Raw genomic sequence first — 16,174 nt, forward strand, 5'->3', positions numbered from 1 at the left:
GCGCGACCGCTATGGTCGCAGGTTACAATCCTGCCTCGGGCATGGATTTGTGCGACATCCTTAGATTAGTTAGATTTAATTAGTTCTAAGTTCTAGAGGACTGATGACCTCAGCAGTTAAGCCATTAGAACCATATGTGAAATTTCACGGATTTTTTTTTTTTATTGGACTTGTAGTCCGGGGTGATATGTTACAATACAGCATCACCGGTCTATTGCGGTCTAACAGTCAAAATTCACTGCCTACAGGACCACAAGTCCCACCGCCACACCTTCACCTGCCCATGTTAGGCAAAATTTATTGCCTGACTCATGTAGCACTATCACCATAGGCAAAATTCACTGCCTACAGGACCACAAGTCCCTCCGCCACACCTTCACCTGCCCATGTTAGGCAAAATTTATTGCCTGACTCATGTAGCACTATCACCGTCAGAGGGTGGTACGGGACCACAAGTCCCACCGCCACACCTCCAAAGTGAATTGCAGTGACACTGCCTGACTCATGTAGCACTATCACCGTCAGAGGGTGGTACGGGACTACAAGTCCCACCGCCACACCTCCAAAGTGAATTGCAGTGACGCAGTCACTTTGGAGGTGTGGCGGTGGGACTTGTAGTCCCGTACCACCCTCTGACGGTGATAGTGCTACATGAGTCAGGCAGTAAATTTTGCTTAACTGTGTTGGTGAGCCAGTGACTGCGTCACTGCAATTCGCTTTGGATGTGTGGCGGTGGGACTTGTAGTCCCGTACCACCCTCTGACGGTGATAGTGCTACATGAGTCAGGCAGTAAATTTTGCTTAACTGTGTTGGTGAGCCAGTAAATTTCCACAGTAAATTCACTTTGGAGGTGTGGCGGTGGGACTTGTGGTCCCGTACCACCCTCTGACGGTGATAGTGCTACATGAGTCAGGCAATAAATTTTGCCTAACATGGGCAGGTGAAGGTGTGGCGGTGGGACTTGTGGTCCTGTAGGCAGTGAATTTTGCCTAACATGGGCAGGTGAAGGTGTGGCGGTGGGACTTAGTGCTACATGAGTCAGGCAGTAAATTTTGCTTAACTGTGTTGGTGAGCCAGTAAATTTCCACAGTAAATTCACTTTGGAGGTGTGGCGGTGGGACTTGCGGTCCCGTACCGCCCTCTGACGGTGATAGTGCTACATGAGTCAGGCAATAAGTTTTGCCTAACATGGGCGGGTGGGGGTGTGGCGGTGGGGCTTGTGGTCCTGTAGGCAGTGAATTTTGCCTAACAGGTGAAGGTGTGGCGGTGGGACTTGTGGTCCTACAATTTTGCCTAACAGGTGAGGGTGTGGCGGTGGGACTTGAATTTTGCCTAGCATGGGCGGGTGAAGGTGTGGCAGTGGGACTTGAATTTTGCCTAACATAGGCGGGTGAAGGTCGTACCGGGCCCTGGGAATAAAAGGGTACGTGGAGCCTACTTATAGTCAAGCCACTACATTTTTACTGCGAGAGAACAAAGGAACTCTAATGGATATTCACCGTGCCTTGAATGATGTGATTAAATGGATCACTAACTGTATCTGGAGATGTACGGCAGTGCGACCTTGTGATAGTGCACTTTCGTCCACAAATGTTGTATATATGTACTTATTGTCTTCACACGATGGTTTGGAGTCGCCAAAATAGGGTTGCATCAAGAGTCCTTTCTAACTATTTAGCAGCGTTCGCTAGTTGAATCGTTCATGTTATAGCTCTACAGAATGTATCAAAAAGATATAAGGAGTGTGATTGCTAGATGTGTACCAGAGGAGCATACAGCGGTTATAAACTATGTTCGAAAAAGTTTCGTATGCGCGCTAGTATCTCTTAAACATTAAGGAGGACGTAGACAGTTTTGACCACACAAGCAAGACAAGGAGGTCACTGTCACTAAAAACCAATTACTTCACTTACAGGTGAAGTTCAGTATGACACCACCAACGTCGATACATTTTGTGTTTCGCCTGATAATCTAACCCTTGAAAAAATTCCCAGCGTATCAAAGATGCATGTATTCGTGCCACAAGATCTTGTGGCGACTCCACAGGTACCGCGTACACCAGGGTTTTCATGTAGTCCCAGAAATTAAAATCCAATGGTGTCAGGCATGGTAAGCCAGGAGTGCCAGGGTATTGGGCCTCCACATGCAGTCCGTAAGTCGGCAAAGTTGTCATTCAACCGACCACGTACTATATTATTGAGGTATATTGGACTCCAATTCCAGTGTACATGATCACTTTTACTGCTAGCCAAGCTTGTGTGGTCCAAACTGAATACGACCTCCTCCACATGGAACAAAGCGATTTCAAACATACGTTTATTACCAAATTATGGTCACATGGTACCCATCTACCAACCACCACGCCTTGTAACACAACTTTTGGTACACCCTGCGTGGATGTTGTGTTACACTATTGGCCATTAAAATTGCTACACCAAGAAGATATGCAGATGATAAACGGGTTTACATTGAACATATATATTATACTAGAACTGACATGTGATTACATTTTCACGCAATTTGGGTGCATAGATCCTGAGAAATCTATACCCAGAATAACCACCTCTGCCCGTAGTAACGGCCTTGATACACCTGGGCATTGAGTCAAACAGAGCTTGGATGGCATGTACAGGTACAGCTGCCCATGCAGCTTCAACACGATACCACAGTTCATCAACACTAGTGACTGGCGTATTGTAACGAGCAAGTTGCTCGGCCACCATTGACCAGACGTTTTCAGTAGGTGAGAGATCTGGAGAATGTGCTGGCCAGGGCAGCCGTCGAACATTTTCTGTATCCAGAAAGGCCCGTACAGGACCTACAACATGCGGTCGTTCATTATCCTGCTGAAATGTAGAGTTTCGCAGGGATCGAATGGTAGAGCCACGGGTCGTAACACATCTGAAATGTAACGTCCACTGTTCAAAGTGCCGTCAATGCGAGCAAGAGGTGACCGAGACGTGTAACCAATGGCACCCCATACCATCACGCCGGGTGATACGCCAGTATGGCGATGACGAATACACGCTTCCAATGTGCGTTCGCTGCGATGTAGCCAAACACGGATGCAACCATCATGATGCTGTAAACAGAACCTGGATTCATCCGAAAAAATGACGTTTTGCCATTCGTGCACCCACGTTCGTCGTTGAGTACACCATCGCAGGCGCTCCTGTTTATGATGCAGCGTCAAGGGTAACCGCAGCCATGGTCTCCGAGATGACAGTCCATGCTGCTGCAAATGTCGTCGAACTGTTCGTGCAGATGGTTGTTGTCTCGCAAACGTCCCCATCTGTTGACTCAGGGATCGAGACGTGGCTGCACGATCCGTTACTGTCATGCGGATAAGATGCCTGTCATCTCGACTGCTAGTGATATGAGGCCGTTGGGATCCAGCACGGCGTTCCTGAAGGCACCGATTCCATATTCTGCTAACAGTCATTGGATCTCGACCAACGCGAGCAGCAGTGTCGCGATATGATAAACCTCAATCGTTATAGGCTACAATCCGGCCTTTATCAAAGTCGAAAACGTGATGGTACGCATTTCTCCTCCTTACACGCGGCATCACAACAACGTTTCACCAGGCAACGCCGGTCAACTGCTGGTTGTGTGTGAGAAACCGGTTGGAAAGTTTCCTCATGACAGCACGTTGTAGGTGTCGCCACCGGCGCCAACGTTGTGTGAACGGTCTGAAAAGCTAATCATTTGTATATCACAGCATCTTCTTCCTGTCGGATAAAGTTTGCGTCTGTAGCACGTTATCTTCGTGGTGTACAATTTTAATGGCCAGTAGTATATTTTTAGCATCTTTTTGGCACGGTTGTTACAGCAACATAGACCTTCTCGATGTGGCCCAAGTGTCTATGCATACGACATAATTATTACACGGATAATAAACACCTGACTAGACAAAATAAGAATCACAAATTTTAAAAAATGGAAAAATAAGACTTGATATTCGGTGTACAGCGCGGCTTCGGAAATGTCGGGCACTCTACAGCCGTGTGCTGGTGACCCAGCGGTGCAGCGAGGTTAACGACGGCGCGTGACGCTGGCGTGAAGCGCACGCTGCCGTGAAATTGACCCCCACTGCCCGCCCCCGCTGCCGGTTTCACTTGTTGCCGGGACCCTGCCCGGGTGCAGCAATCGATACGCACAGTCCGCTAATGCGACCCACTGCTCTGCTGTCGGCCCAGCATCTGCATCCAAAAAATCAGTATAGTACCAATGCGTACTGCTGGACATAGTGAACCCACTTCCCATTTGCCTGCGTCTACCTCCACATTACACACCCCGTAACCCGTCATAAAGTGCGTGGCGGAAGGTACATTGTACCCCTTCTAGCCACTACCTACCTTGTTCTGCTCCCAAAAGACCTTACTCTTCATCGCTGTTAGCCTGTTTATTCATTTCTTGAGAGAAACACGGCTTTACTATGCAGAAAGTTGGCCAGGTGCGAACATGGTTGCGTACAAGTTTAGTTACATGTACATATACGAGTAGTTTATCCATTCCGGAAGTCGAGCATATTGACGATTTTGCATGTTATCGACACATTCTGGAAAACTATCAGTCCCAGGATTTCCAAGGCTTTAGAGAATGTTTTAATTTGAAATTTGGAGTGGGAAACCAAATGACAAATTGCAGCAAATGTTTCCTTCGCAAATTTCATGATTCTACGTCAATGCAGTTGATGAGCGAGTTTTCGAGTATCAACATATGTGACGTAAATGCCCCTTTTTGATTCCATTGAGTCAGAAGCTTAAAATTTTTGCACCGTCATGGTCCCAGCAATCTTAGTATGTGACATAAATTTGAATTTGGTATGCCAAGCCGTTCCAGAGGAAAAGGGTCTTAACAGATGGACAGGCAGATGAATAAAAAATTACAAAAACTTTTTCGTGCTATAAACACATCAAAAAAAGTTTTTCATCACCCCGGTTCCCAGAACTCTTGAAGATAGACGTTGACTGTGGATATTGTATCACAGACACAGTCCCTTTGAATGTTCAGAGATGTCACTTAACCCATCCATAGACGTAAACAATCGTGCATGAGCAGCGCCTATTAGATGGAGGGGGTCCGACAGCCGATCAGTTACAGTCATTCCACCACGGAGGAGGTACACTGTTGGTGGTGTCTGTAGTTCAACCATGCCTAGATGGTCAGTACCGTGGTTCGACCGCGTCCGCATTGTTACTCTGTGCCAGGAAGGGCTCCAAACAAGGGAAGTGTCCAGACGTCTCGGAGTGAACCAAGGCGATGTTGTTCGGACATGGAGGAGATACAGAGAGACAGGAACTGTCGATGACATGCCTCGTTCAGGCCGCCCAAGGGCTACTACTGCAGTGGATGACCGCCACCTATGGATTATGGCTCAGTGAAACCCTGACAGCAACGCCACCATGTTCAATAATATTTTTTGTGCTGCCACACGACATCGTGTTACGACTCAAACTGTGGGCAATAGGCTGCATGATGCCCAACTCCACTCCCGACGTCCATGGCAGTGCGGTTTTGGGATCCTTTGTTAATACGGGCATGTTATTTAAGATTCGTTACGAGTCCCTAACCCTCCCGAGAAGCAGAGGGGTTTAGGCCTTTGTCATGTTCAGAACAGAGCAAAGGCCCTGTTCGTCAACTGTCACCTGCAACTGTGATGACGAAGCCCGACGTGCCTCACAAGTCTCCTACTGGAGGCCTTACGGCCAACCTCATTCGCACCCCCTCTGATGATATAGGACATCCCAGCACCTTTCTTCTACATTGGCCAATTCTTCCTTGAATTAACCTACATCCATACCGCACTACTACCTACACGCTTGATGATGACAAGGGCGATATATGCTGCCAAGCAACTGAACAGGACGTCGAATGTGACTGAAAGCAAACACCCCACTACAAAGTGGCGCGCTGTGTGCCAGGCAGCGAATGTCACCAGCCTTGATACTGACGTGCATTCTGCATGGTACGTAACTGTTAATGGAAAACAGTTGTCCCAGTCCCGCCTACATCACATCCACCTCGCTGATTCACCCTTGTGTGCCACATGCCAAGTGATTGACACGGATGAACATCGTTTCGAATGCGGGTCGGCGAAGAATGTTTCGTATTTGGTGCGTGGGATATTGGCTTTTCTCACACGCAATACTCCCCACAGGATAACTACCCGATCACTTCTTTTCCCCGATGAGATGTATTTCCCAAGAGAAAAAACGAACTCTACGACGTGGATTAGAGACCACACTGTTCACTTCCAATTCGGTAATGGCGAAAAAAAAAGTATCCGATTTTTGGTATTACCTCAACGAACGACATTGCGCGATCGTCAAGAACCCTAAATACGGGCAATATTTTTCTAATTTTCTTTGGAGCGCATTCCATAATCCGCCTCGCAGCTGGATTATCGATGACATGAGAAGATAACCATCGCACCTCTTTGCAGTTTCTTTTTTATCAGATTGAACAAACAATTGACACAACACAGCAACGAGACGACAGTCATCGAAAAATTCGCAGCGGTCTATAGTATGGAGCATCCTTCTGTCGTAAAGGAACGACTTTCTGTTAATCTGGTTATGTAGCCGAAGAGGAACGGTTTTCCTTTATCCATTTGTATTTAAAAAAAGACAAAAAAAGGGTAGCGTCCCTGATTCATAATCAAAACATCTTCGGTAACGGGTTCTAATCCTGCCGCTGCTTTAATTTTGATTAATAATCAGCATTGGTAGCGGAAGACTTCCGGCATAAGAAGTCAGCCTCATTCTGGCAACGGTCTTGTCAAAGGGGGCGGAGGAGCGGATAGCGGTTGAGGGCACTCTCTTGTCCTAGGGGTGGGGAACTGCCCCTAAAGGCGGAAGAATCAGCAAGGATCAACGGAACGATTATGCAGAAGGCAATGGAAACCACTGCATTAAAGACATAACGTGTATCCACAGGACATGTGGCCTGTAATTGAAGAAGTCTCATGATGATCTCTCCATTGGCAAAAGATTCCGGAATAGTCCCCCATTCGGATCTCCGGGAGGGGACTGCCAAGGGGGATGTTACCATGAGAAAAAAATAGAATTATCAGCGAAAGAATAACGTTCTATGAGCCAGGGCGTGGATTGTCAGAAGCTTAAACGTGGTAGGGAAATGCAATGGCTCAATCTAGATATAGCAGGAGTCAGTGAAGTAATGTGGAAAGAAGACAAGGATTTCTGGTCAGATGAGCATACAGGACGACAGCAACAGAAGCAGAAAATGATATAGCAGGAGTAAGATTCGCTATGAATAGGAAGGTATGGAAAAGAATGTATTACTGTGAACAGTTCAGTGACAGGGTTGCTCTTATCAGAATCATGATCAAATCAACACCGACAACGATAGTTCAGGTGTACATGCCGACGTCGCAAGCTGAAGATGAATAGATAGAGAAAGTGTGAGGATATTGAAAAGGTAATACAGTATGTAAAGGGGGATGTAAATCTATTAGTCATTGGGGACTGGAATGCAGTTGTAGGGGAAGAAGTAGAAGAAAAGGTTACAGGAGAATATGGGCTTGGGACAAGGAATGAGAGGAGAGAGACTAATTGAGTTATGTAACAAGATTCAGCTAGTAATAGCGAACACTCTGCTCAAGAATCACTGGAGGAGGAGGTATACTTGGAAAATGCCGCGTGATACGGGTAGATTTCAGTTAGATTACATCATGGTCAGGCAGAGATTCCGAAATCAGATATTGGATTTTAATTTCCACCCAGGAGCAGATATAGACTCAGATCGTAATATAGTAGCGATGAAGAGTAGGCTGTAGTTTAAGATATTAGTGAGGAAGAAACAATACGCTAAGAAGTAGGATACGGAAGTATAAAGGAATGACGAGATACGGTTGAAGTTCTCTAAGGCTAAAGATACGGCAATAAGCAATAGCTCAGTAGGCAGTACAGTTGAAGAGGAGTGTACATCTCTAAAAAGGTCCATCACAGGAGCTGGAAGGAAAACATTGGTACAAAGAAGTTAACTACGAAGAAAACATGGGTAACAGAAGAAATACTACAATTGATCGATGAAAGGAGGAAGTACAAAAATGTTCCGGGAAACTCAGGAATTCAGAAATACAAGTCGCTGAGGAATGAAATAAATAGGAAGTGCAGGGAAGCCAAGACGGAATGGCTGCAGGAAAAATGTGAAGACATCGAAAAAGAAATGAATGTCGGAAGGATAGACTCAGCATACAGGAAAGTTATAACCTTCGGTGGCATTAAAAGCAAGGATGACAACATTAAGAGTGCAACGGGAATTCCACTGTTAAATGTAGAGGAGAGAGTGGATAGGTGGAAAGAATACATTGAAAGCCTCTATGAGGGGAAGATTTGTCTGATGTGATAGAAGAAGGAACAGGAGTTGTTTTGAAAGAGAGAGGGGATCCAGTACTAGAATCAAAATTGAAAAGAGCCTTGGAGGACTTAAGATCGAATACGGCAGAAGGGATAGATAACATTCCATCAGAATTCCTAACATCATTGGGGGAAGCGGCAAGAAAACGACTATTCACGTTGGTGTGTAGAATGTACGAGTCTGGCGACATACCATCTGACTTTCGGAAAAGCATCATCTACACAATTCCGAAGACGGTAAGAGCTGAGAAGTGCGAGAATTATCTTACAATCAGCTTATCAGCTCATTAATCCAAGTTGGTTACAAGAATAATATACAGAAGAATAGAAAAAAATGAGGATGCGCTAGATGACGATCAGTTTGGCTTTAGGAAAGGTAAAGGCACGAGAGAGGCAATTCTGTCGTTGCGGTTAATAATGGAAGCAAGACTAAAGAAGAATCAAGACACGTTCGTAGGATTTGTTGAACTGGAAAAAGCGCTCGACAATGTAAAACTGTGCAAGATGTTCGAAATTCGCAAAAAGTAGGAGTAAGCTACAGGGAGAGACGGGTCATATACAATATGTACAACAGCCAAGAGGGAGTAATAAGAGTGGACGACCAAGAACAAACTGATCGTATTAAAAAGGGTGTAAGACAAGGATGTAGCCTGTGCAATCTGTACATTGAGGAAACAATGATGGAAATAAAAGAAGGGTTCAGGAGTGGAATTAAAATTCAAGGTGAAAGGATATCAGTGATAAGATTCGCTGATGACGTTGCTATCTTGAGTGAAAGTGAAGAAGAATTACATGATCTGCTGAACGGAATGAACAGTCTAATGAGCACACAGTATGGATTGAGAGTAAATCGAAGAAAGGCAAAGAGAAGCAGTAGAAATGAGAAAAGCAAGAAACTTAACATCAGGATTGAGGGTCAAGAAGTAGATGAAGTTAAGAAATTCTGCTACCTAAGCAGTAAAATAGCCAATGACGGACGGAGCAAGGAAGACATCAAAAGCCGACTATCAATGGCATAAAGTGCATTACTGGTCAAGAGAAGTCTACTAGTAATAAACATCGGCCTTAATTTGAGGAAGAAATTTCTGAGACTGTATATCTGGAGTACAGCACTGTTTAGTAATGAAACATGGACTGTGGGAAAACCGGAACAGAAGAGAATCGAAGCATTTGTGATGTGGTGCTACAGACGAATGTCGAAAATTAGGTGCCCTGATAAGGTAAGGAATGGGGAGTTTCTGCGCAGAATCTGAGAGGAAAGGAACATGTGGAAAACACTGATAAGGAAAAGGGACAGGATGATAGGACATTTGTTAAGACATGAGGGAATGACTTCTATGATACTAGAGGGAGCTGTAGAGGGCAAAAGCTGTAGAGGAAGACAGAGATTGGAATACACTCAGCAAATAATTGAGAACGTAGGTTGCAAGTGCTACTCTGAGATGAATAGGTTAGGACAGGAGAGGAATTTGCGGCGGGCCTCACCAAAGCAGTCAGAAGTCTGATGACACAAGAAAAAAGGTTCCATCGTGAAAGGCAACCCTTATGGATTGCTTTTGGCAGTTTTAAAGACAGACCGCGGAATCGAAGAAAGAAGACGAGAAGAAATACTTGACGGGATCTGTACTTCGACTAAACAATCTCCTATGAAGTTGACACGACGGTGGGTAGGTCATGGTTCATCAGCAATACTGTCTCCCTTGAAATGGCAACCAACAAGTCCTATATCACCGCACATGCTCAACAATATTTCAAGAATAACATGGAGGCATATGGCAATGTGGTTACAGCATGATGGGGAACGAAACAAAATATTGGACACTTAATACGTAAGTAACTACTTAAGTTGAAACAAATCAAATCAATTAGATTTCGATAGAAGAGGGTACAGGAAATTCTCACCCACCCTTTACTAAGGGGTTTCTTCAGCTATCATAATCTGGATTGAATGCAGAGTGGCCTAACATACAACCACCTTGTGTGCACTCCACACACAGTTACCACCTGGGTAGCAGCCTCTGGTGTGTTGTGTACCCATCCCCCATTTAGGAGGGCTACACAGTTCTCAGGCCCTGTGTCGAAAATCCTTAATGTCACAGTTCAGCTTCTCCCCAGGGAGTCCACAACTCTTTTGTCAATACGTGCGTGGCGAGCACGGGACACCGCGCTAGTGCAGCTCTCTTTCCTTTCAGGGCCGCATACCTTTCCTTCCCACATCCCTCCCTGCCACGATCCTTGCCCCCTTCCCCGCCCCTTCCCTACCTCTTCATCCTCTCTTTGGGAGAGTGTTTTGTGCCTACAGCTGGAGATGGACGCTTATGACTGTAAAACGTGGTTTCTATTTTTTCTCTCTATACTGGAAAGTCTCTGTCCTCACTTCGTCCTCTTTTCCTAGATTCTTCTCTTACCCTTTTTCTCTGCTGCAGCGTTTGAGACCTTTTCTCTTCTTTCCTTTTGTTTCTCCCTCCCTTTCTCTTTCTTTCCTCCTTGTGCATGTCTCAAGGCTGACCCACGAGTTCCCACACGGTGATGGGGTAACGCGTAATTCTCCACCCCAAGTAGACAAGTAGGACACGTACGTACCCCAGGCCCAGGGAGGGGTGATTATCCGATCTGGTACCTTCCGAACGTGCCGTTTGGTCCCTTCGTCCATTTGCCAGGAGGTGTGACCTGGGTGTGGACAACCACCTAAGGCGGGAGTGACCTCAGAGAGGCCGGCCGCGGTGGCCGAGCGGTTCTAGGCGCTTCAGTCCGGAACCGCGTGACTGCTACACTCGCAGGTTCGAATCCTGCCTCGGGCATGGATGTGTGTGCTGTCCTTAGGTTAGTTAGGTTTAAGTAGTTCGAAGTTCTAGGGGACTGATGACCTCAGATGTTAAGTCCCATAGTGCTCAGAGCCATCTGAACCATTTTTTAACCTCAGAGAGGGCCCCCAGTAGGAGGGACCGCGCCATTGGAGACGCCAGTAATCAAGGGGAATACTTTCGCACTAGTTTCCTCTACTTTCACAGCTTCTGCCCACAACAGTAAGTTAGATCAGTCTCAGCCACGGTCAATTCTTCCCTCAATGCTAAAGTCCCTAGTTATTTCTCGGTCTGAAAAAGTCAACCCTTTCATTATTCATAGAGGTGTCGACTCAATTGCAGGCCCTGTCAAGTCTTGTTGCCGGTTACAAAATGGCACCTTTTTGTTAGAAACAGACAGTGCCCTCCAGGTACAAACATTGCTTCAAATTACACTGCTACACACCTTCCTTGTCCAGGTGGAAGAACGCTGTACGTTAAACTCATCATGTGGGGTGGTTTGTACTAGATCACTTGACGGATTATCCAATGAGGACATTCGAAATTACCTGTCTGATCAGGGTGTAACGGCCGTACATCGCATCATGAAATGGGTTGAAAAAGAACTGGTACCGACCCATACTCTCTTTTTGACGTTTGACAGAGTTCAACTTCAATCGAACATTAAAGCGGGATATGAGATCATTTCAGTTCGCCCTTACATCCTCAACCCTACATGTTGCTATCGTTTCAGCGGTTTAATTATGCCAGCCAGTCGTGTTCCAATGCGGTTAAATGCATTACATGTGGTAGGGATACTTATGAGGGTGATTGTCCACCTCTATCCCCTCGTTGTATCAACTGTATGGGCGACTATGCTGCTTCCTCTAGAGACTGCCCTTTCTTTAAAGTTGAACGAATCATTCAGGATATCCGAGTGAAGGAAAAGGTGTCTACCTTTCCTGCTCGTAAGTTATTCGCCAGTAGAAAGTCCACTGTGCTCCTAGCGGGTTAATATAGCACTGTCCTCGCCTCTCCTCGATCTGCTAAGGAGGTAGCCATACAGACTTGCGATATCACCTTTAGCGCCACAGTCGTCAGATCGCCAGCCCAAAGATCACACGTTCAACCTCCCCACCATCACCTGTTCACTCTAAGGCTCAACCTTCATCAGCTTCTCCTGAATCATGGGCCCCAAAATTGGACGCCCAGACTTCCAAAAACTTCCTACTTGTGAAGATTTTTTTATGTACCCAGACATCACAGCCATCGACTCCTCCCTCTTCTCAATGTCCTGCTTCCAAGAAGTCTCATAAGAAATAAAGTTCCTCTCCTTCTCCGCCATGGCGTGTCTCTTCTACAGCGCACTTGGCCGTCTTCCGTGTCACCAAGACGAACCGCTGGCGGCCGACTGACCAGTCGATCACTGGCGGTAGGAGCTGCCCCAGAACGACCTATGGATTAGGATCTTCTACCGTTGGCTGAATGCCGTTCCACGCCGTTGGCCGCCGACTCTCAGCGGTCGTTGAGTTGACAGCAACCGTGGTCAGATTTTTCCCTTTCCTGTCTACCCTACGTCAACTATCCATAGAAATATCCGCGGAATTCGCTACAATCGGGATGATTTGTAGATCCTCTTACGATCCTACTCCCCAGTCGTCTTCTGTCTTCAGCAAACAAAGCTACATCCCCACAATCGCTTTGTTTTCCGTCATTTCCAATCAGTCGAGTTTGATCTCCCCTCCGTTGATGGCACTCCGGCACGCAGGAGACTTACGATTCTTCTCCATGATATTATCCATTATCACCCACTCCTCTTAAACAGTTCCTTCCAAGCTGTCACTGTACGTCTTTCCCTTACTGAATACACTTTCTCTCCTTGTACCATATACATTACATCGTCCACATCAATGGCAAGAGCCTATCTCCTTCATCTCCTTAGTCAGCTCCCACCCCCCTGTTTGGTGGTTGGGGACTTCAATGCCCTCCACCTGTTTTGGGGACCTCCGATCTCCTTAGTCAGCTCCCACTCCCCTGTTTGGTGGTTGGGGACTTCAATGCCCTCCACCTGTTTTGGGGATCTCCGCGTCCTTGTCGGACAGGCTCCCTATTGACTGGCTCTTCCTTGTTTGCCTCAACACAGGGGAACCTACATGTTTGTCTGCCTCCACGTCAATCTTCTCTCATTTGGACCTTTCGGTTGGTTCTGTTCAGCGATCTCGGCGCTTTGAATGGTTCCCTCTTGCTGACACACACGAGAGTGACCATTTTCCATGTGTCCTTCGATTACAGCCACAACTGCCATCTGTGCGCCCAAGACGCTGGAAGTTTTCCCAAGCCGATTGGACACTTTTTCTCCTCTCTAGCAACATTTGACGTCCGTCCATTTCTTAGCATCGAAGATGAGGTCACTTATGTTACGGAAGTTATTCTTACAGCCGCGGAACATTCAATACCGCGTACCTCCCCTATGCCCCGGCGCCCCCCAATTCCTTGGTGGAACGAGGAGTGCCGTGACGCAATACGCGAGCGGAGACGCGCGCACTTTCCGCCACCATCCTACGTTGGCCAACTGTATCCGCTATAAGCAGTTACGTGCGCGATGCCGTCGCATCATTCGCAATAGCAAGAAGGCAAGCTGGGACTTCTTTCCCAGCTCCTTAACTCCTTCACTCTCTCATCTGTAGTTTGAAGTCGAATTCGACGGAATTTCCAGCACGTCTAGTTTCTCCCGATCTCTAGGCTAACTGTCGCGCAAGACAGTAGAACCAGTCGCAATTTCTAACTCATTGGGTCAACATTTTTCTGAGATTTCGAGCTCTTCAAATTACCCGCCAGCCTTTCTCCCGAAGAAACGAGCAGCAGAAGTGCGACCTCTTGCTTTCTCCTCTCAAAATCGCGAAATGTATAATACTTTTTTTTTCTATGCGGGAACTCCAACATGCACTCTCTTCGTCTTGCTCTTCCGACCCAGGACCGGATGGCATCCACGACCAAATGTTGCTGCATTTATGATACCGTAGTCTGCGCTACCTCCTTTGCCTTTATAATCGAATTTGGACTGGCAGCACCTTTCCCAGAAGACTGCGAGAAACTGTTGTCATTCCTGTTCCGAAACTTGGAAAGGACAAACATCTCTCCTCTAGCTATCGCCCCATCTTTATCACGAGTAGTGTATGTACGTCCGCCGCTCGTGGTCTCGCGGTAGCGTTCTCGCTTCCCGAGCACGGGGTCCCGGGTTCGATTCCCGGCGGGGTCAGGGATTTTCACCTGCCTCGAGATGACTGGGTGTTTGTGTTGTCCTCATCATTTCATCATCATCCAGGAAAGTGGCGAAATTGGACTGAGCAAAGGTTGGGAAATTGTACGGGCGCTGATAACCACGCAGTTGAGCGCCCCACAAACCAAACATCATCATCATCATCATAGTGTATGTAAGATTTTGGAGCGAATAGTAAATTGCCATTTAGGCTCGTGGCGGGAGTCCCGAAACCTTTTAACACCTGCCCAATGCGGTTTCCGAAAGCATCGTTCCACAGTTGACCATCTAGTTGCTCTCTCCACTTATATCATGAACAATTTTCTCAGGAAACGCCAAACGGTAGCTATATTTTTTGATCTGGAGAGAGCATACGATACCTGTTGGAGAACAGCCATCCTCCGCACACTGTTCTCTTGGGGCTTCCGAGATCGGCTACCCCTTTTCATTCGACAATTTATGACAGAGCGCACATTTAAGGTGCGAGTGAACACTACTCTCTCCCGTACTTTCTCCCAAGACAACGGGGTGCCCCAGGGCTCCGTGCTAAGTGTTGTACTGTTTGCCATCGCCATAAATCCGTCTCTTTCCCGATGTCCCGGGCTCCCTCGTTGTCGGCGATTTTACAATCTACTACAGCTCTCAAAGGAACAGCCTTCTTGAACCACGTCTTCAAGGATGTCTTGATCGCCTCCACTCATGGAGCATAGAAACCGGCTCCCGATTCTCTCCCAGTTAGACCTTCTGTGCAAATTTTTGGCGTCGTACGGAGTTTTATCCGCCTTCCGTACATCTAGGCCCTGTCGACCTTTCGTTCGCGGTCGTCGCCAAATTCTTGGGACTTTTGTTTGACAGGATACTGTGCTGGTCTTCCCACGTTTCATATCTTTCGGCACGTTGTCTGCTGTCCCTCAACACCCTCCGTGTTCTGAGTGGTACCTTCTGGGGAGCGGACCGAGTGGTCCTCCTCCGCCTATATCGCGCCTTAGTGCTCTCGAAATTAGACTATGGAAGCATAGTTCACTCCTCTGCGCAGCCGTCTACTCTTCGGCGTCTCGACTCTGTCCACCACCGAGGATTACGTTTATTGTATGGAGCTTTTTACACCAGCCTCGTGGAGATCCTTTACGCTGAGACTGCTGAAACTACGCTGTCCAGTCGGCGAGCTGTCCTTCTGAGTCATTACGCTAGTCATCTGTCTTCCTTGCCTGCTCATCCACCCATGCCCTTTTTTCGACACCTTCTTGGGTTTAGTATACGCAGGCCGACCTTCCTCCCTACTGCCACCGGGGGTCTGCTTCCGTCAACTGCTACATTCCCTTTCTTTCCAGTTTTCAAAAACTTTCGTGACAAATGTGGGGGGTACGGCACCACCTTGGCTTCGCCCCCGGACCTGCCTTCTCCATGACGTTTGCCAGCTTCCCAAGGACAGTACCCCCCCCCCCCTCCCCTCTGTATCGTTGGGCATTTGCTGCTCTATGCGCACAAGTGGAGGATGGTGGGATGCCACATTTATTTACACTGGCGGCTCAAACACTACATTTGGTGTTGGGAGTGCCTATATTGTCGGCGACACCCCTACTAGATTTCGGCTACCCGACCAGTGTTCGGTTTTTACTGTGGAGCTTTACGCTGTTTCCCAGGCTGTCCAATACATCCGTCGCCATAAGCGGATACAGTATATTATATGCTCGTATTCGCTCAGCTGTCTTCTCAACCTCCATGCTGTTTATCCCGTCCATTCTTT

This window comes from Schistocerca cancellata, chromosome 9 (assembly GCF_023864275.1).
Source record: "Schistocerca cancellata isolate TAMUIC-IGC-003103 chromosome 9, iqSchCanc2.1, whole genome shotgun sequence".
NCBI classification, from domain to species: domain Eukaryota; kingdom Metazoa; phylum Arthropoda; class Insecta; order Orthoptera; family Acrididae; genus Schistocerca; species Schistocerca cancellata.